The sequence below is a fragment of the Macrobrachium rosenbergii genome, chromosome 56, assembly GCF_040412425.1.
Source record: "Macrobrachium rosenbergii isolate ZJJX-2024 chromosome 56, ASM4041242v1, whole genome shotgun sequence".
Classification (NCBI taxonomy): domain Eukaryota; kingdom Metazoa; phylum Arthropoda; class Malacostraca; order Decapoda; family Palaemonidae; genus Macrobrachium; species Macrobrachium rosenbergii.
Genome location: NC_089796.1, coordinates 47,008,281 through 47,030,640, shown reverse-complemented (window position 1 = coordinate 47,030,640; position 22,360 = coordinate 47,008,281). Strand labels below are relative to the sequence as shown.

The 22,360-nt window shown below is 40.4% G+C and overlaps 1 protein-coding gene across 4 annotated transcripts in view; it reads right to left on the bottom strand.

Annotated features, from left to right (window-relative positions):
* Window positions 1–22,360, bottom strand: part of Not10 (CCR4-NOT transcription complex subunit 10) — a 390,843-nt gene that overhangs the window by 118,301 nt on the left and 250,182 nt on the right. The window lies entirely within an intron of this gene.

The window sequence follows — 22,360 nt, the reverse complement described above, 5'->3', positions numbered from 1 at the left end:
AGACTTCCAATTTGTTGCAAAATGAAGGTAAATGATTGAATATTACTAGAATGTAAGATTTTTAGCTTACAATTGCGTTTTTTACCATTTCGGTTGAGTCAAAGTTGACCGAAGGTTGAAATTTTGGCAGTTATCGTGATTTATATGAAAATATTTCCAAACTGATAAAAGCTACAACCATGGGTTGTATTTTGCTGTATTTTACATGAAATTGCACACATTTTCATATATAAAACTTTATGTAATGGCTAATATAAAATAGTGCAAAAATTACGACAAAATGACGAAAGAATTTCTGAAAATTTTCGGCCGAGTTACCGCGTGGACGTAAGGAAAAAGTTTTTTTCAAAAATTTACCATAAATCGAAATATTGTGCTAAAGACTTCCAATTTGTTGCAAAATGAAGGTAAATGATTGAATATTACTAGAATGTAAGAGTTTTAGCTTACAATTGCGTTTTTTGACCATTTCGGTGGAGTCAAAGTTGACCGAAGGTTGAAATTTTTTGTAGTCGACGTACGGTACGTCTACTCGGCACCCAACAGACAATTTTAGTCGACGTATGATACGTCCAGTCAGCGTTTAAGGGTTAATATGTGAATAGAGTTCAGTATAATGTAGGCTAGGCTACCGTATATTTAGCCTATACGATATACCTTAGCGTAGGCCAAAAGACAATAATAAATGTAAAAAATGGAACAGCAAAAGCATGCTTGTGTTTACAAACACCTCCAGTTTGTCGATGCAGCACACAGCGCCACCAAATCGAAGCGAGGGCGAGCGAAGTTAGCGCAGCGACCGGGAAATTTGAAAATTAGTGCGGAAACATTAGAAATAACTCTAGCCGAAATTTGTGCCGGATTACTGATTGTTCCGGACTACTGATTGCCGGATTAGTGATGGTCAACCTGTAGTATCCTTATTCTTTGTTCCAAGCTGTGTCAACATCTTTGGTTAGATCTGTCCAAGAATGTATTTAAGTGTTTAAAAAAAACTGTAATTAGGAAAGATTAACTTCCTGGATAGGGTTCTCTCATTCCTTATCTAATAGTTCTTGAATTAAGTTAAAGTTATGCTATGATAAGAGAGGATTTGGTATTTACTGTAAACGGGCAGTGTTATATGATTTGACATTTTATCTTTCAGGCTAGGAGTCTAACCAACGTTTAATACTGGACTAATATTTGTACTGAATGAATAAGCTACATCTAATGCAATACACTACAACTCCAAAAAACACAATTAGATAAACTGAAAATGTTGATACTCTGGTAAAATCTCTTTCAAGGAGTGGTTTCTGATACTTGACATACAACATTGGTTTAAAATTTCCAAAATCACTTAATTTATGTCTGGCTGTAAGTGTTCTTTATTCTCTGCATTCCAGAATTTGGAACTGGGTCATGTGGGTTATCCATTTCAAAGATGGAGTACTATTACTTTAAGTGGCATCCCTTTTGGACTGAAGGACACCAGAGTCCAACAGTTTATTTAATTGTACTAATCTGTTATCAGATGCATTATTCCAGAACACCTGCCATTTACTAATGATAATGGATTAAACCATCGACAGGGACAGGTATATTTGATTGGCTCCTTCCTTTCCCTTTAATCCCAACTTGTGCCTGAAACCAAAATATTTCAGCATTTATAGCAACTTCATAAAGTCCTGAGCTCCAGAAGTGTTGCAAGACCCAGACCTACTTGGATGACAACCATGAGATAGAAAGCTGGAGAGGAGTGGAGATTTGTGGAAATCATGCACAAGACAGACATGAATGATGGAATTTTATAAAGGAGTTTTATATTCCACAGCACTGGACATGGTGATGATCACCATATGCAGTATACTGTGAAATGAACACTTAATTTGTTGAGCACAGGAGTTTTTAGGATAATTTTGAAGGGCTTTGAAAGCACTCAAGTTACTGAAAATGACAAATTTCTGAGGTGGGAGTTTTCATTACCTTACTGCTTACCATACTACAGACAATGCTGTGAAAACTGATGAATTACTGGGTAAAGAAATCTCATTTAAGGATATTGCAACAAATCCTACACCTGATAAAGATTAGGATCCATCTGTATAAACTGAGTAATGGGGACTTTTACATCTTGTGTTCTATTGTACATTTCCTATGAAGTTCATGAGTATATGCATAATTTTTGGACAGACATACAGTCGACCCCCCATATTTGCAGGGGGTGTGTACCAGACCCCCTCCCCCGGGGAATAGTTAAAATCCGCGAATAGTTAACATACCCCCCCAGAAACACTTATAACTGCCTATCTTGAAAGTTCAAATACCATATGCATACTTAAAGTATCATCCTACATCACAAAAACCTTAAATTGTTATCCTATTACTGTATTAATATTTTAAATGATATTATTAATATTATTTCAAAGTCATCTTAAACATTTTACCCTTAAAAATATGTACCGGTATGTATTTCTAACCCTTCCAGCTGATAACAGAGAGAGAGAGAGAGAGAGAGAGAGAGAGAGAGAGAGAGAGAGAGAGAGAGAGAGAGAGAGAGAGAGAGAGAGAGAGAGAGATATGAACTGAGTTGCTTACATGGTTAAACAATTAAAAATGTCAGTACAGATAAATCCTTTAATCCCTCACAGGACACAAAAGGGAATCTATCTCACTGGGTACCAAAGATTCCAAACTAGGTAAGGACACTGTTCTAGGCATGGGATTAGCCCTAAAATCATTCTTCGCCCAAAACAAAAGCAGAAAGGAAAGAACTGCCTTGTCCTTAGCGAAACCTACCCTAAAAGACAATGCTTGTATTTCACTCACCCACTTAGCTGTAGCCAAGGCCACCAAAAAGAGATTTCACAGAAAGTTCTTTCAATGACGCCTGTTCCAACGGTTCAAAAGGTGGTAACAAGAGAAACCTTAGAACGACATCTAGGTTCCAAGATAAAGAGGACACAAGACACCTGGGCACTCCTGCTGAATGACATCTTTGATATCTTTGACCTCAGACAGATACAGGACTATATGTCTAAGAACAGAAGCCAACATGGACAATACAGTAGTCTTTAATGGCTGCTACTGAGAACTTTTTCACATACCTGGGAAATAACAAGAAACTTAATGATGTTGTTTAAGAGGTATGGGTGCTGGAAAACCCCTTACCACGGCACCAGAACCTATACACAGACCACTGACGTTGGTAGATTCAATTTATGGTATCCCTCCTGGCACTGATAATGGCCTTCCTACAGTAGGGGTTGTGATGGTACCTTTCCTCCCTTGGTTGCTTCAGGAGATTCTGGGCAAATCTATTAACCACTGAAGCAAATCTGGAAACCAGAACTTCCTCGGCCAAGACAGAATTGCCTAGCTTGCTGATGACTTTCTAGATCATAGCAAAGGTGGGAAAAGCATAACAGTTTAGACCTGACCAGTCTAATAACATGGCATCTACCGCCCATGCCAGAGGATCTTGAATGGGTGAAAAAAACACCGGCAAACGATGATTCTACCTGGTTCCAAACGGGTCTATGAAGGGAAACTCCCACAGCTTCCACCTGTTGCACACCTCCGGAAGCAAGGCCCACTCTGTCACTATTATTTGATCCTTGCAACTGAGAACATCTGCTAGAATATTCATTCTTCCAGGAATAAATTGAGGAAGTAAGGTGATGTTCTTGCTCTCTGACCATAAAAGGATCTGCCTTGTCAACTGAGAGAGAAACTTGGACTTTGTCCCCCACTTGGTGCTTCAGGTATGCCAGCAATGTGGTGTTGTCCAAAAAGACTGCCACCGTTCGATTGCATACCAGGTCCTCCAGCTCCTGCAATCCTTTCCATATTGCCATTAGTGCCAAAAGATTCATATGCAGCTACTGCTCCTCTGAGTCCACAGATCCGACAGCTGCTTTTCGCCTGCAATCACTCCCCAGCCTTTGTCTGATGCGTCTGTATACACTTCTTGCCTAAGACGAGATTTGTCTTTCTACCACTGGAAAGTTTCTCCAGATCCCTGGAAATTACAACCATATGAGAATTAGGGAGCACATCCCAATCCCAGTGTTGCCTCAGAAAAAACTGAAAAGGCCTCATTCTTAGCCTTGCCCGATACAAGTTTCTCCAACGAAGATATGTGCCCCAACAAGGATGCCCACTTTCTCGCAAGAACAGGCCTGAAGCTTCGCAATTCTTTGAGTTGACAACAAAGAATCTCCACATTTCACTAAAGGGAAAATCTTGAAATTCACAGTGATGATCTCCATCCTGAGATAAGTACTGAAATCTCCATGAAGGAGACAGGATTGACTTTTAGAAATTTATGACTATCCCCAATAACTGAGCTAGATTCAAAGTCATTTCTCTTGCCCTCAGAATGCCCTCCAATGTGGGAGCCAGAATCAGCCAGTCGTCCAAGTATAGGATCATCTTTATGCCCAACAAATGGGCCCACCTTCCTAAAGGAGCCAAAACCCTTGTGAAAACTTGTGGAGCTGGGGTTAGGCCAGAGCATATTGCCCTGAACTGACAAGCTTTGTTCCCAAAAACAAATCTCAGGTACTTCCTGCACCCCATCTTGATAGGAATGTGAAAATATACATCTTGCATATCTATCAACACCATCCAGTCCATTCTCCAAATGGACACTAAAACTGAGCTCACAGACTCCATGGAGAACTTCATCAGTCTCTCAAAGGGATTTAATCTGGAAACATCCAGAACACGTCTCCACCCCACTGTGATTTTGGGGACTAAAAAAAGGTGACTGTAGAAGCCATGGCCTGATTATACAACTTTTTCTGTTGCCTCTTTCTCCAGAAGTTTCAAGATCTCCAGCTGAAGGATTTTGCGCTTCTCCTGATCATGGAGATACAAAGAGCGTGTCACTGGAGAATCTGACATCAGAGGAGGTCTTACAAATGGAATCGAGTAACTCTCCCAGATCCTTCCATACTTCCCAAAAATGGGACAGCCTTCCTCCTACTGGTAACTAAGAGATGGAAACTTCATTTCGATGACTCCGAAATGTGAAACTCCTGCTAAAGTAGAGGGCCTAGGGCAAGGAGGAGGAGGAAGCTTGGGTGCCTGAGGCTAACTATCAAAGATCATGTTTCCATCTTCTCTACATCCTGTGAGATGGATGATAAAACTTCAGAACCCAAGATTTTATCCAGTTGAGGTTGAAAAAGGACAGCAGCCTTCTCTGAATCTATCAGACTTAGACAAGACAAGTACACAACTGTTCGCATTTCTTAAGAAACAAATTGGTATAAGTGTGAGCACTCTCATCCACTGCATCCTTACTGCTCCATCTAAACAGCCAATAAAATCCCAAACTTCCTTGCCTAAAACAGAGTCCTCAGGGACCAAGGAAGAAAGTTCATGGACACAACCATCAATCATTCCCACAAACATATCCATGAATGACATGATCTCCAAGGTTAAACATAGCTTTAATAAGCAAATTCAATTCTGCTTGAGTACACGTTACCTTCCCTTTGTTGACCTCTACGCCAAGACTAGGGAGAAGGCCAGTAGAGTAAGAATTAGCTCTCCTTTTAACCATATACAGCAGAAGAAATAGCGGAACATTCATGGATGAGGATTTCTGATCCAAAATCTGTCCAACAGCTTTGAATCTACCTAAAACAGCTTTTGTGAACTGAGGTGTAAAAGAGGGGAAAAATTACTGGCCCATGTTTTCCTCCCTACATGATAACATGTCAGGCTTATAAACTTCCACAAAATAATTCAAGAACTTCTTACATAAAGCCAACAATTTCTTAAAAGAAGTCATGTCTGTCTCTTCATTAGGTTCTGCACCAGAGCCCATTACATCACCCATAGAAGACCAAGGAACCTGAACCTCTGACAAAGAGGAAGAAAAAGAAAGGGGCTTGACCATTGAGTCTGAGCTGACAATATCCTTCGCAACTGGTGCTGAGACCTCTGTGAGTGAAGGCGGAAAAGTAGCAGTTGGTTGATTCAAAGGTAACCCTCTAACAACTTCTCCTTGGCTGCCGCTGATGAAATAGCTTTCTTCAACTCGAAAGGCATATGCCTTGGCTGTTGAACATTTCTTGGTTCAATGAACAAATCTAAGTTTTCATCAGGAAGCAACTCGCAACACTGAGCCAGTTCCTGAGCCACAGAGAAAACTACAGCTGAAACTGCAATCCCTTGATTGTGGCTGGAACTCCTTGCAATTGGAGGAGGCACTGAAACGCGAGCTCGCTTAGCTGGAGATCTCTAAGCGGAGAAGAAGAATCCAAACACAAAAACTGAGAAACATCATAGCCAGTCCAAGTCTGAGAACCTGAAGCACACCCAAAGTCTCTCTGATAGTCCAAGTAAGATGCCATGGGAACATGACGCATGGGAGACCAAGAGCAAAGATTAACAGAACACGAGTGGTTAGTAGGCACTAGGCACACAGGTGAATGCTGTAAAGCAGAAGGCGCTGGCCACATAGGTGAAGCATGAGCAGGCAAATGTCGTATAGCTGAGGGTTGCACAGTACAGGTGATAGCCACATAGGTGAAGCATGCAAGGGTGAAAGCAACATAGGGGAAGCATGCACAGGTGATAGATGTGAAGAAGAACAAGTGGAGCTTGTGATCTGACCAACAGAAGGAGAAACCTTCACAGAGGCAGACTGCACAGTAGAGAGACGCAAGGACATGTGGTGCTGTGGAGAAAGGCACAAAACTGCACTAGGCACAGGAGAAATGTGCATAGCCGACTGTGTGGCACACACCTCTTGCATAGCTGATGAATCCCAAGAGACATGAGAAGAGGAAGAGCCTCTAGGCACATCTCTAGATACTAAAGGGTCTTTAACGCAAGTCCTAGACCGAGAATGATCCTAACTATCATTCCCTCTACTAACATTATAAGTCCTAGACCGAGAATGATCCTAACTATCATTCCCTCTACTAACATTATAAGTCCTAGACCGAGAATGATCCTAACTATCATTCCCTCTACTAACATTATAAGTCCTAGACCGAGAATGATCCTAACTATCATTCCCTCTACTAACATTAAAAGAAAGACAAGAAGAATCATTACTAACAAGGTGTCCCCATGCCATCAAGCTTAAATGCAGTGAAGACGACAGACTGCTTCTCTTTACTCTACCCGAGCGACCTTTCGTAGAACAAAGCCTGGCACCTGCACTGATGTCAGACTGAACAGAGGAAGGGGACAATGGGCACAGATCCGCACCGCTCCCCGACATCCTGGTTCCCTTTTGCTCCAGACGGTGAGGGAGCAAGACAGGATGTGCCAAGGACATGGCTATTCAGGAGCAGGGGCATTGACTATTCCGCTAACACAAGGGAATTACCCAAAACCAACCAAGAGCACACGGAGGGCAACACCAATAAAATATTCCGCAAACTTCAGCTAACCAATTTATCGAGCCCTTTAAACTCTTAATGTCTGACTCAATTCTATCTAATCTTACGTCATGAATTGACTGGGAATCTCTAGCAAGAGTAAAAGAACAAAGAGAAGAGGTCCTAACAAATTACTGTACTAGATGGGGAAGGAGACAAAGCATGCACTCCCTTAACACTAGCCTTACAGACTTAACCTCATTTTTTTTGCTGCCTTTTCAAATGATCAGCCTCTCTTCATTTACGATGTTACACCAATTTCACCATAAACTCATTTGACCAAGATTCACATATTCAACAACTCTTTTCCTCGACATTTCACACATCATGAGGGTCAGTGGAACTAGAATAAAGCCTATTATAGCAACCTATTACCTTACAGGTCCTTATTCTATCGTTACTATCCATATCCAAGAGAAAATTCAAGTAAATCTACAAACCAAGCTGTCAACAGATAACTCTAACAATCTTCTACCGAAACTGGCGACAGAAGCAGACCGACCTGCCACGGGTGTTTGTACCTATCATTCCCACGGTGGGGGGTAGGGGAAGTAGATGGATAGAAACTAATATTCATAGAAAACCGAGCGTTCTCATTTTTCATTTCAATCTGTTGAACTTCTGCTGGCGCAGAAGCAAAAGCTACATAATGGAGAGGTAAGGTTCATTTCAAAAATAAATTTTCAAGACACCATATTCCTTAAATTTGTCATTTGAATTTCATAAATATTTTTGATGAAAACTAGAATAATAATAAAATAATAATGTGATAATAATAATAATAAATAATTATTTAACACCTAGCGGTGTTTCTCATCAAACGTTAAAATATTTTATTAATAATAATAATAATACATAATATTATATTTATATATTGATTTTATTACTCAGATTGTTTTCACGAAATTGTGAATCTATTATAATAATAATATTATTATTATTATTATTATTATTATTATTATTTATTATAAGATGAACCCTATTCATATGGAACAAGCACACAGGGGCCACTGACTTGAAATTCAAGCTTCCATAGAATATGGTGTTCATCAGAAAGAAGTAACAGAAGGTAAAGGGAAATACAAAAAGAGAGATCACTTATTATAAAACAAAAAATAAATTAACAAATTAATAAACATGTAAATATATTAGTACATTATCAAAATGCAAGGAGAATTGTATTAGGGTAGTAATGCATTGCATCTTCCTTTGAACTTTTGAAGTAGACTGTTCCACAGTCCAACAGTGTGAGGAATAAAGGACCTCTGGAACTGAGAAGTTCGACAGAGAGGCACATTTACTGCATATTGGTACTGCTGTTCAGTGAATCTGGTCTCTCTCATCAGGAAAGGGGGATCAGGGATCAGTTGTGAATGTGAAAGGTCTCTGTTAAAATACAACTTATGAAAAATTGACATACAAGAGACCATCTGTCAATGGTTCAAATCACAACTGCTAATGTTAGGAAACAGAAACTTACCACCACAAACCACTCTTATCTAAAAGAGATAAATCTCTCGCATTAGCGGACATCCACACTAGAGAACAGTACTCTAGTAAAGAAAGGACAAACGATCTAAAGCAGGTTGCACTGATTTTATCATTGTTATAAATGAACATCTGGTGGAACTGTATGTACAGGCAGTCCCCGGTTATCGGCAGGGTTACGTTTCTGAGGGTGTGATGATAACCGAAAATTGGCGATTTTTGGGGCTTATCGGCGCCAAAAAGCGCCGATTTTCGGTTAGCGGCGCCTCTGTTAGGTATGTATTGGCGCCAATACCCAATTATCAGCGCCAATAAGCGGAAATTGGCAATTTTCTGTGTCGAAAATTGCCAATTTTCGTTGCTAGACAAGCCCCATAAAACCGTATCGCCGTTAAACAAGCCCCGCCGTTAACCGGGGACTGCCTGTACATGGTATCATTGCAAGCACTACTGTAGCCCTTCCCTTTGTTTTTTGGGAAAGTTTCTAGTATGTTGTCTCTCAAGATAAGTAGATTCTATAGATTTTTAATGTCGACATACTACAGTATCTTTGTGGATGAGTGCAAGCTTAGTAATACAGTGCATAGTCCCAAGAGTGGCATATCTGCAGACTGCAGTAACTACAGGCCAATTTCTATTCTCCCTGAGCTCTCCAAAGTTGCTGAAAAACTTGTTGTTAAGCCACTATACTGTATAAGTATGCAGAACATAAAGGATTGTTAGCTGATAGTCAATATGTATATACAAAGCAGTTAGGTACCTGCAAGGCTCTTTTAGACTTGTCTTGCTATTTGCAGGGGAACCTTGATAGGGGTTTTCAGTGCAGAGTAATTCAAATAGATTTTAGTGCTGCTTTCGATTTAGTAAATCACAAAGCATTTATTTATAAACCTCAGAATCTTGGAGTGGGTGGAAATGTTTTAGGATTACTTCAAGATTTCCTTACAGGTAGGCAGCAGCGAGTTGCTGTGGAGGGGATCTTTAGTGAACCAAGGCCTACTTTGTCTGGAGTTCCACAGGGTAGTGTTCTTGGTCCAATGTTATTTCTAGTGTACAGGCAGTCCCCGGTTAACGGTGGGCTCAGTTAACAGCGATCCAGTTTTATGGGGCTTGTCTAGCGATGAAAATCGGCAATTTTTGGTGCCAAAAATCGCCGATTTCAGCTTATTGGCGCCAGATAATTGGGTACTGGCAACAACACATACTTAACAGAGGCGCCGATAACCAAAAATCAGCACTTTTCGGCACCGATAACAACCGAAGATCGCTGAAAAAGCGCCAAAATCGCAGATTTTCAGTTAGCGGCGATTTTCGGTTATCATCACACCCTCAGAAACAGAACCCCGCCGATAACCGGGGACTACCTGTACTGTGTACAAGTGATATGGTTTTTGGCCTAGAAAACAAGATTGTTCAGTATTATGCTGACAATGCAACACTTGTGGGTGTAGCAAAATCTCCACTTATGAGAAATGAAGCTGCCCTCAGTCTCAACTGGGACATGGACCAGGTAAGTGAATGGTGTATAATCATGAGGCTGAATTCCAGTAAAACGAAACACTACTGATTAGCAGATTTCCCAACCTGTCCTATCCTTCATGTGGATGGAACTTGGCTGAATGAGTCTGAGGGTCTGACTATTCTAGGTGTAACTTTTGACTTACATCTAACATTTGAGAAACATCTAATGAAAGTTTCAGCAAATGCCGTGTGAAAGTTAGGTATTGTTCATAAGGCCTCACATATTTATAACAGTCATAACATCAATGCAAACTGTTTTAGGTCATTTGTGCTTCCTTTACCAAGATACTGTTCTCCAGTGTGGATGTCTGCTTCTGCCAGAGATTTATCTCTTTTAGACAGAGTGGTTCATGGTGGCAGGATTCTGTTCCCTAATATTAGCAGTTATGAATTGGACCATCGAAGGATGGTCTCGTTTGTCACTTTTTCGTAAGTTGTATTTCAATGGAGATCTTTCACATTCACAATTGATCCCTGATCCCCTTTACCTGCTGACAGCAACCACATTTGCTGAACAGCTGCACCAGTAAGCAGTAAATGTGCCTCGCTGTGGAACTTCTCAGTTCCAGAAGTCCTTTATTCCTCACACCATTGGACTTTGGAACAGCCTCCTAGAGGACATCATGCAACTGGAACTTCATAAGTTTAGGCAAAGATGCAATGCATTACTACCATAATACTATTCTCCTTGCATTCTATTTATTAATTTAGTTTTTCTTTTTTAGTAAGTGGGATCTCTTTATGTATTTCCCTTTACCTCCTCTTACTTCTTCCTAATGAACACCATATTCTTTGGAAACTTGAATTCCAAGTCAGTGGCCCCTGTGGGCTTGTTCCATATGAATAGGTTTTATCTTCTGAATACTGTAATAATGATAATAATAATGGAGAAGGGACTAAACAACGCAACAGACGATATAAAACAGAGGCTTAAAGCCAAAGCACATAAAATCCAACGGTAAATGAACAGGAATAAAGGATACCAACAGAACAAACTCTTTGGAACCAACCAGAAAAGACTATACAGCCAACTATGAAGGGAAGACAACAACTAGGAAATTCCTACAGTTGAACCAAGTAAGAGACTCTGGGAAAACATACGGAGCAATCCCGTATCACACAACAAACATGCAACATGACTCCAGAAAGTCAAGGCAGAAGAAATGGGGAGAATAAAACAGAGATTCACAGAGATCACAACAGACACAGTAAGACACCAACTAAAGAAAATCCCCAACTGAAAAGCCCCAGGTCCTGATGAAGTCCATGGATACTGGCTCAAAAACTTCAAGGCCCTACACCCACATACAGCAGAACAACTCCAGCATTGTATCACAAACCACCATGTGCCCAAATGGATGACCACAGGGGAAACATCCTTAGTACAGAAAGACAAGAACAAGGGAAATATAGCAAGTAACTACAGGCCTATCACCTGCCTACCAATAATGTGGAAGTTACTAACAGGTATCATTAGTGAAAGGCTTTACAACTACCTGGAGGATACAAACACCATCCCCCACCAACAGAAAGGCTGCAGAAGGCAGTGTAGGGACACAAAAGACCAGCTCCTGATAGACAAAATGGTAATGAAGAATAGTAAGAGGAGAACTAACCTAAGTATGGCATGGATTGACTGCAAGAAAGCCTTCGACATGATACTGCACACGTGGCTAATAGAATGTCTGAAATATATGGGGCAGAAGAAAACACCATCAGCTTTCTAAAAAATACAATGCGCAACTGGAATACAAGTACTTACAAGCTCTGGGATAAGACTAGCAGAGGTTAACATCAGGAGAGGGATCTTTCAAGGCGACTCACTGTTCCCAATACTTTTCATAGTAGCCATGATTCCCAGGACAAAAGTGCTGCAGAAGATGGATGCTGGGTACCAACTCAAGAAAGGGGGCAACAGAATTAACCATCTGATGTTCATGCATAACATCAAGCTGTATGGTAAGAGCATCAAGGAAATAGATACCCTAACCCAGGCTGTAAGGATTGTATCTGGGGACATCAGGATGGAGATTGGAATAGAAAAATGCGCCTTGGTCAACATAAAAAAAAGGGAAAGTAACAAGGACTGAAGGGATAAAGCATCAAACACAGCTGAGACAGAATACAAATACCTGGGAGTAAGAGAAGGAGAGGATATAAACCATCAAGAGACGAAGGACACAATAAGGAAAGAATATATGCAGAGACTTAAGGCGATGCTCAAGTCAAAACTCAACGCTGGAAACATGATGACAGCCATAAACACATGGGCAGTACCAGTCATCAGATACAGCGCAGGAGTAGTGGAGTGGACAAAGGCTGAACTCTGCAGTATAGACCAGAAAACTAGGAAACACATGACAATACACAAAGCACTAAACCCAAGAGCAAATACAGACAGACTTTACATAACACAAAAGGAAGGGGGGGAGAGGGCTACGAAGCATAGAGGACTGCATCAACATCCGAGAGCAGAGCACTGGGGCAATATCTGAACACCAGTGAAGACGAGGGGCTAAGGAGTGCATGGGAAGAAGGACTGATAAAAGCAGATGAAGACCCAGAAATATACAGAGACAGGAGAATGAAAAACATAACCGAGGAATGGCACAACAAACCAATGCACGGACAGTACGAGACAGACTAAAGAACTGGCCAGCGATGAAACATGGCAATGGCTACAGAGGGGAGAACTCAGGAAGGAAACAGAAGGAATGCTGACAGTGGCACAAGATCGGGCCCTAAGAACCAGATATGTTCAAAGAACAATAGATGGAAATAACATCTCACCCGTATGCAGGAAGTACAATATGAAAGACGAGACCATAAACCACATAGCAAGCGAATGTCCGGCACTTACACAGAACCAGTACAAAAAGAGGTATGATTTAGTAGCAAAAGCCCTCCACTGGAGCCTGTGCAAGAAACAACCACTAGCTTGCAGTAATAAGTGGTATGAACACCAACCTGAGGGAGTAATAGAAAATGATCAGGCAAAGATCCTCTGGGTCTATGGTATCAAAACAGATAGGGTAATACATGCTAATAGACCAGACGTGACGTTGATTGACAAAATGAAGAAGAAAGTAACACTCATTGATGTGGCAATACCATGGGACGCAAGAGTAAACGAGAAAGAAAGAAAAAATTGATAAGTATCGAGACCCGAAAATCGAAATAAGAAGGGTATGGAATATGCCAGTGAAAATTGTACCTATAATCATTGGAACACTAGGCACGATCCAAAGATCCCTGAAAAGGAATCTGAAAAACTAGATGCCCAAGTAGCTCCAAGACTCATGCAGAAAAGTGTGCAACTACAAACAGCACACATAGTGAGAAAAATGATGGATTCCTACAGGGGCAGGATGCAGCCATGAACCCCACACTAAAAAACCACCCAGTCGAAAAGGATGACTGTGATAGACCAAAAAAAAAAAAAATAATAATAATAATAATAATAATAATAATAATAATAATAATAATAATAATAATAATAGTCCTATGATTTCAACCCCTCCCCATCCCACCTGCAGAAAGTGAATTATTATTATTATTATTATTATTATTATTATTATTTTACTTGTGTTTTGAAACGCATGCAGGCGGTCATCAACAGAGAATGAATGAAACATAAAGGTTGGCAAGTATTTATAGCAGGAAGGTTGGATGTCTTGGCGAGTCGAATTTTGATTGGTCAGTATATATGGCCCAGGAGGGGGGGGTCATTGTTGTCGTCTTCATTGTAAACCCTGCAAGCATTTGGACCTTCTTGGCTGTGTTGGCTTGGGGATGTTGGGGTTTCACCTGGTGTATCCCCCACTGGTATTACTAGTTCTTTCTGCCTCTCCCTCACTGGTGCTTGCACCAGCTGATTATTTTCTTTTCTTTTTGTGTTGCTAAGCATCAGCCAATTTACTAAGTTTCTTGTCATGGTGTGTGTGTGTGTGTGTGTGTGTGTGTGTGTGTGTGTGTGTGTGTGTGTGTGTGTGTGTGTGTGTGTGTTTGTGTGAGATTTCTGACTTTTCTTCTATTGATTGTCATGAGAGATTCAGTTTCCTTACGAGAGTTTATGCTGGGCTTTCTCCCCATAATGTAAGGCTTCCAGAATGAGGAGGCACTGGCAGTCTGGTGCTGTGTTTATAATTTGTACAGCTGTAATTAACTCTTCTCCTTCCAGTCTCCTCTGGTGTTCATTGTTACAGTGATTGAATATGGCACCTTCTTGTAGATGACGAGAGGGACGTTTTGATAGCATGGTAGTTGTCATCGTGATTATGAGTAGTGGAATCCATCCTTCGGGCATGTGAACTTGTATATGATACTACTTTTTTTTCAAGTCTGTTTCTAACAATGCTGGGTTATTCTTCTGGATGAGGTGGCTGGTTCTCAAATTTTATAGTAAATTATTAACTGGACTCTCACCATCCATTGTGGGAATGACATTTTATTTTAAATACAGTATTCTGTCCAGGATGTGCGCAACTGTTTTTTCAACACAAATGTTGGTGAAGAGGCCCTCAACATATAACACAGCAATGATGCCTGTCAATGGGGGGCTGGAATTCTGTGGGTGACTGGAAACAAAACCTGTTGGGAATTTAAGAGGTGAGGAGATCATTGAGTTTTTTGCGGGTTATAGGTCTTGTAAGTATCTGGCTGATGATGGGCCATGATGGGTTTCCAAGTTTGTGTATTTTTATGCTACTGTATATATATACTGTATCATGTTTTGAAGTCACCCAAAACTGGGGGAAGTTTAGGGGCATAACTCACAGGATTGATCGTCTGTATGGTCATATTTATTTCTTGTCAAATGTCATCCACCTGATTTTTGTTTCTTCGTCAGAACATGAATTTACCAGCCAAGATAAGGTATAATTTTCCCTGGTAGTCATTAGTGTTAATGAATACAGACACTACCCTACTTCCGAACAAGTTACGTTCCGAACAGCTGTTCATATCTTGATTTGTTCATAAGCTGGTCTTCATGTCTATTTAAGTACAATATTATAATGCCAATACAGTGCTGTATTGTATGTTTTTTCATCCTAAAACACACTACACTGTACATACAGTACTGTATTTTATAGAGTACTTTATTAATACGAATGATACATGAAACCTAGATAGCAATGATAATACAGTACAGTACAGTTGTTTTTCTTACCTTTGAAACCGGCAATGTAGGCCTGAGTTGATGGATGAGAGGAGGAGAGGAGGTGTGGAATTACAAGGGTGGTGGGTGGTCAATGTCTTTTTTGCCAAGGATTTCTTTGGCATTACTTTCTTCATATGAGGAGGAAGCAGTCAAACAGCTCTTCAAAGTCCTCTTCCCCTAAATCAAGCTGTAGCTTTTCACTTATGTCAACGAGACTGTTAATGATGCCCTTTACATCCTCTTCCCAATTAAATCCTCTGAAGTTGTTGACAATCTGTAGGCATAGAGCCTTCCATGCTCAATTCATGTTGATCCCACTTACTTCATGCCATGTAGTATCAATATTCATGAGACAATTATAAATGTCATATCCCTTCCAAAAGTCACATAAGGCCACACCAGGGTAATTCACTTCCTTCAATGCTTGCCTATAAGTACGAAGAGTATTTCTTGAAACTGGCTATTACATCTCGATTCATTGGCTGAATGAGTGAATTTGTGTTAGGGGGTAAATAGACAATTTTCACATCTGGATGGAAATCATCTAAGTGTGGTGGGTGCCTAGGGGCATTATCCAAGATTAAGAGAATCTTGAAAGGAATCCCATTCTCGTGGCAGTAGAGCTTGATTTTGGGAACAAAAGTGATGGAAAACCAGTCTTTGAATGTAGCAAGTCACCCACGCTTTGTTCTTGGACATTCAGATTATGGGCAGAGAGCTTTCTGTGGTTTCTGAGTGACCGTGGATTTGCAGCGTGGTACACCAAGGGCGGTTTCAGCTTGAAGTTTCCCGATGCGTTGCCACCTAGCAGTAAGGTCGGCCTATCCTTCGCCGCTTTATATCCTGGCATCGTCTTTTCTTCATGGCTGATGTATGTTTCATCTGTCATTTTCTTCCAGAAAAGTCCTGTCTCATCAATATCAAACACTTGCTGAGGGGTTTAACCTTTCTTATCAATTATTTCCTTGAGTGTCTTGGGAAATTTTTTGGCTGCTTCTTTGTCGGCACTCGCTGACTCACTACTAACGGACATGTGATGCAAGTTAGCACGTTTTTTGAAGCGATGAAACCATCCATGACTTGCACAAAATGTTTCATCTACAGCGCTTTTGCCAGCCTTTGCCTTCAAGTCTTCAAAAAGGCTTTTAGCCTTTTCCTGAATCAGCATGAGGCTAAGCAGTACAGACCTTTGTCTCTGGTGTTCCATCCAGATACCAGAAGTTTTTCCATTTCTTCTTCCAGCCTCCCCCTTCTCTTGCTTATAAATTTGACTGCATAAGCACAGAACTTTTTATGTGTGCCATGATTCAATTTTTGTTCTTAAAGATTATGCCAACAGTTGAACGATTCATATTAAACTGGTGTGCTACCTCCACCATTTTTCCACCATTATCTAATTTCTTTATAATCGCCACCTTACTTTTCACGTAGATAGCTTGCCACTTTTTACCACTGCCACTATCTTCACTAGCCCTACGCTTGCCATTAGCCATGGTGGAAAAAGGATGGGTGCAATATTTCATGATAAAATCACACGAATAGATCGGAGCACAACAGATGATGTCTTCCCACTTGTATAGGTTCAAGAGTCTGGGGTGGCATATTGGCATCAGCTACAGTGCTGTTCGGTGTGGGTAGCAGCAAAAATTGTAACTAAGCAGAATAGGCACAGTACAAAATTTGAAGTTGTGGATGGCAAAGGAGAGTGCTCCGAACAAAATTTTAATTTACGATCCAGTCTGTTTGTATCTCTGAAAGTTCGTAAGCAGGGTAGTGTCTGTACCAAGGATGCTGTTTAGTTGGCTTTTCTTATGGTGATGCCCCTGTTTCATTTTAATGTCTGGGTAGCAGCCTTATCACCTTGATAAGAATGGAGGTGCTGTAGTGGGTGACATGGTCGGTAACAGCTTCACCCAACAGGAGGGGTTGGAGGGAGTTACTCAACTCGACCCTACCTTGGTCCTCTAAGGACTGCATAAAGCCAAGGAAGACTTCAACCTCTAGTCCCTTGGCAAGGACACTTGGTTTCTTGATGACTCGAGTGTTGAGGCCGAGGTTTAAGAGTTCTTCTTCCTCTCATGTTGGTTTGTATTCCATCAAGTTGAAGTCATTCTTCCACTGGAGTATCTTTAGGCTATCACTGCTGAGCATGACTAACTTCTTCAGGAAGACCCTTTCCTTCTTTCAACAGTCATCCTCCTGCAGGCACCGAAGGGAAGCATCAATTTATGGGCAGACTGTATCCCGGGATGCATGTACCAGATTCCTCCTGAAGCAGACAGAGTTGTCATCCCTCAACACAGCAGGATCATGTAGCCATATACAGGCAGTCCAAGGGTCATGTCGGGGTTCCATTCCTACGCCGCAATGTACGCCAAAAATCAGCGTAACCTGAGACCTCATTGAAAATCGTAAGAAAATCTTACTTTTAATCTTCTGGGCATCTTGAAAACAATGTAACCTGTACTTTGATTAAGATTTTCATCAAAAAACCTCCAAATTTTGACTATTCTGCTGTTTTGGAGCAATATTAAAGTTCAGTCTTCCATTGGACTCGCAACATAAACCAGGAACATGTGCTGTAACCTAGGAAATAATTTTTGATTAAGATATTTGAAGGGCAACATAACCTCGGAGCGATGTAAGCCAACTCCGACATAACCTGGGGACTGCCTGTAGAGGCGTAATTTGGAAGGAGTCCCTCCTTTAGGGCAGTGTTATTAAAAAAATGTCTGTTATTGTCATTACTATTATCATTATAATTACTATACTAGGATATTTGCCTAATCTGGTTGTTGGTATAATGATGGCTTGCCACCATTCTTTGTAGAACTGAGAAATCAACTTTTAGCCAAGAGAATAGATATTTGATTAGACCAAAACTGATAATCTTTTGACCAGGAACTATGCTTTTACAGGAAGAAAGAAAAATTCTAATTCTTAAATCATAAATTACTTATAATATTAATATTCTGCTATTTCAAAGTTTTTAAAATGTTCATTAAAGAATTCATAAGATCTTGTTCAACACTAAATGATTTCAATCATTTAACTTTCTTATTAAATTTTAAAGCATGTCTTGGTGATTTGTGGTTGATCCATTAATTTTTCTAAATTTCTGCCAAATTTCTTTAATTGGTAAGCTGTATGTTATGTTTCAGATATACTGTTTCCTTGAATTCTTTATATTTAAATGACTTCCTTCTTAATTTTACTGATAACCTATGGTACATCAGCTTCAACATTTTAATACATTACACCAGCTTCAACATTTTAATACAATCATTAAATTTACAGTAACTGCCCAATTTACCAACAAGTTACATTCCAGATGGCCATTTGTAACCTGAATTGTTTGTAAGTTGGTTTTTACTACGTAATGGATATCTTTGTTGATGTTTATATTCCCGAGTTAACTCGGGAGTCATGAACTATATTATTTTCACTGTACTTTTGAGTCATGCTTTATTATAAAGAATTACCTTGGATGTTAGAAAGGTAAAAAGAAGAAAATGAAATTTATATTCATGCAACATTCAAAATTTTATATTTTTTCCATTCTGAAAAGTTATGACCTTGGAGAGAATTTCGCAGGAGCAATGTCTGACATTGGAAGTTCATAAAGTAAGCAATGCACACCGCCATCTATTGACAAAGATGCATACTAAATGCTTCCTATGGAGAGAGGAAATATAGAAAATGTGAATTCATCAAAGAACGAGTTAAACCAGGTAGATGGAAATAAGTACGAATATTTATGAGTATGAATGAGTATCTTGTGATTGTCAGAAGAATACATGGTAGTTAATCACATGAATAATTAAGATAATCAGGGAAGGGGTTAAAGAAACTGGTTCTTTTTCCTCATGTTCGGTTCTTTGCAAAAATTCTTACTAACAGAATAGGTGGACAGAGCAAAATTGAGCTTATGGGTGGCAAAGGTGAGTGCTCTAACCACAATTTTAACATGTGACCCTGTCTGCTCGTATCTCTGAATATTCATAACATTAATGTTCTGAGTATGGTAGTGACTGTAATCAGTTTTGGAATACTGTTATCTTCAAGGACGTGAGACTTCAAGAAGTTACTATGTGTTTTCAAAACAAATAAATCTTTGGATAATTCCCTGTTTCAGAAGAATCAGCTATGATAATTCTCCATACCACCTAATTTATAAACTTTCTGTCTACTGTTACTGGGTGAAGATCTTGGGATGCAACCGTTTACGGAATCAGTAATGAAATTTGTTATATATTTAGTGGTTTGATTCTGCTGTCTTAAATTATATACCTCAATTCCAGGACTTCAAAAGAGGAAGAAATGGTTTCTTTCTTGCAATTCCAGGTAAGATAGTCCCAGCAGCAACTACGGGACTTAACATGCAATAAGTTTTATAAATGATCTGCATGTCCTTTAAATAGAGATACATGACTCCATCACCAAAGAGATACATGACTCCATCACCAATCAAAAAGCAAATCCTAGAGGAAAAAGCTTGTAACTTGTCAACTCTTTCTGCTGTGGCTAAAACCTATCATAAAGATTATTTTGGAAGTTAAATCCTTTAAAAAGGCTTCTTTTCTGGGTTCAAAAGGTGGTCTCATCAAATGAATCTTAGTATCACAACTCAATTCCAACTGACCTTTCTTGGACAAGGGTTTGGCTACAGATGCTTTGGCCCCAACAAGAGTGGGTTGAAAATGGTGTCTCATGAATCCTTTCTCCTGGGCTGCTTTACTTTACTCAGGGTAAAGTATAGAAGAAAACCCAACAGTGAACTGTTCCCCAATGTAAGGCTACTCTCTTGAGCGACCTGTCTCAAACAAAGAGGTACATAATCCTATCTCATCTGCAAAGAACAAGTTATGCTTACTGATTGGTGAACTGGTGTGCTATGAGGGTCTGGGCCCTATGCCCAGACACCAGCAACCTTTGAAAGGTTGCCCTCAAGGAAAAGGCAAGATACCTGCCACGTCCCTTAATGTGATCATCCAAACACTGAGCCACAGCAGCCTGAATATGTGCCATGGATATGGACTCTAAGGCCTTTGCCTCTATATCATTGAACAGGAAACCTTCTTGACAATCTCCCTCCAGAGGGAGGTTATTTGTCAGTTGGCAGACCGATGCACCTAACTGCCAAAGAGTAGCCTCTGCAACCTCAGGTATGTAGTTCTTCCTCTGGTATAAAAGCAGCATAGGAAGGCATTAACTCAATCTGCTGGAGGCAAGGAAACTTCTCGACTGACAAGTCAGGTCGCTCTCTCTCTCCACCACACTGTGAGCTAACTTGGACCACAGCAATACAGCTGGTCAAGTGGCATGTACAGATCCATCCCAGTGTGAGACCACGAGATCATGGAGGATGGGGAAGGAATAGTCCTCTTGTCAAAGTGGGCCTGCGTGGGGACGGCAGACCTGCCAGAGGTACAATGATCATTCATCTGTGATCTGGCACCTCGCTATCCAGCAGTGAGGAAGAGCACCCGGGAGAAATCCTCCTTGACTTTTATGCAAGGCCTTCAACTTCCCCTTCCTTCCACATACATGGAGGAAGCAAGTCCAGGGATGAGGAAGAAAAAAATTCACTGGAATACGACAATGACGAGAAAGAAGATGAAGAGGAAGAATGGCAAGATTGCTTCTTCCTTTCTCCCTGGTACACCTTTCCATTCTTCCACTCCACTCCAAAGGACTGGTTGAGGCTGGAATGGAAGATGTTAAAATATCTGCCAGAGGGTCGGCTACAAAAAAAAAAAAAAAAAAAAATGCTGCGGCCAGAGGAACCCTTTCTTTTGCAGCAAATTAAAAAGCCATGAGGGTGTAATGTGATGTCTCACTGCAACATGTAATGTCTTCACACTGAAAGGTGATGAATGAAAAAGTAGATTCTTTCCACTCCCATTTAATAAAGAGACGTGAACAAATGTGAGAACTGAGGATGAGATCCGATGCTCGTCACTCGTCAGTGACCACTGGCTACCTTATACATCGCAATTGGCGGGAAAGACAAAAGTATTGTCTGCTAAAATACAATGTTGCCACGTTGCATAATTCAGCCAGTGATCTTACAGTATTTATAAGAACGTATAAATAGTTAGGCATGAATAGAATATTAAAGGTAACATAAACATACTTATTCCTGTAAAATAATAATAATGAAAGTGTACATGAATACATATATTTGATATCTATACAGAGGGTTGCAGAAACAGCAGCAGACTTGTCAGAAGAAGGTTTGTCGTTTCTGAAAGTTAAAGAGTAGGCCAGATGAAAGATGACAACTCCTAAGCATCGCCCATTTCCTCAACCCTTGACAAGACAATATGAAAGGGTTAGCACCACGAGGAGCTACCTTCCAAAAAGAAGTAAACCCAGGAGTATTACGAAAAGGAACAGAAGTCAGAGGAAGAAAAAAACTGGAGGAGTTCAGCAGCATCACCAGGGGAGTATTAAGCCCTGAAAAAGCTGGCAAATGTCTTGTCCTTCTTCCTCTTCTTACCAAACTTTTCCCACTGGGGAGAGGACCAGGAAGCACACACGTCACACAGAAAAGTTCAAGTACCATCTTTCCCTCTACAAAAAGAGAAATACTTATATGGGTGTACTGATAAGGGGGACATGAAGCAGCCACTTGGTCATCTAAGCCCCTCGAACTGGCATTGGTCTTGTTTCTTCTTCATACAGCATGAAAAAAAAGACCAAAGTGAAGCAAAGAGAAGCAAATGCATTCGGAAAGCAGCAAGGGTGGCAAGCTGCTCGTCCAGTCCAATGGGTAGAGAGTAGATGTGTGTATCTTCTT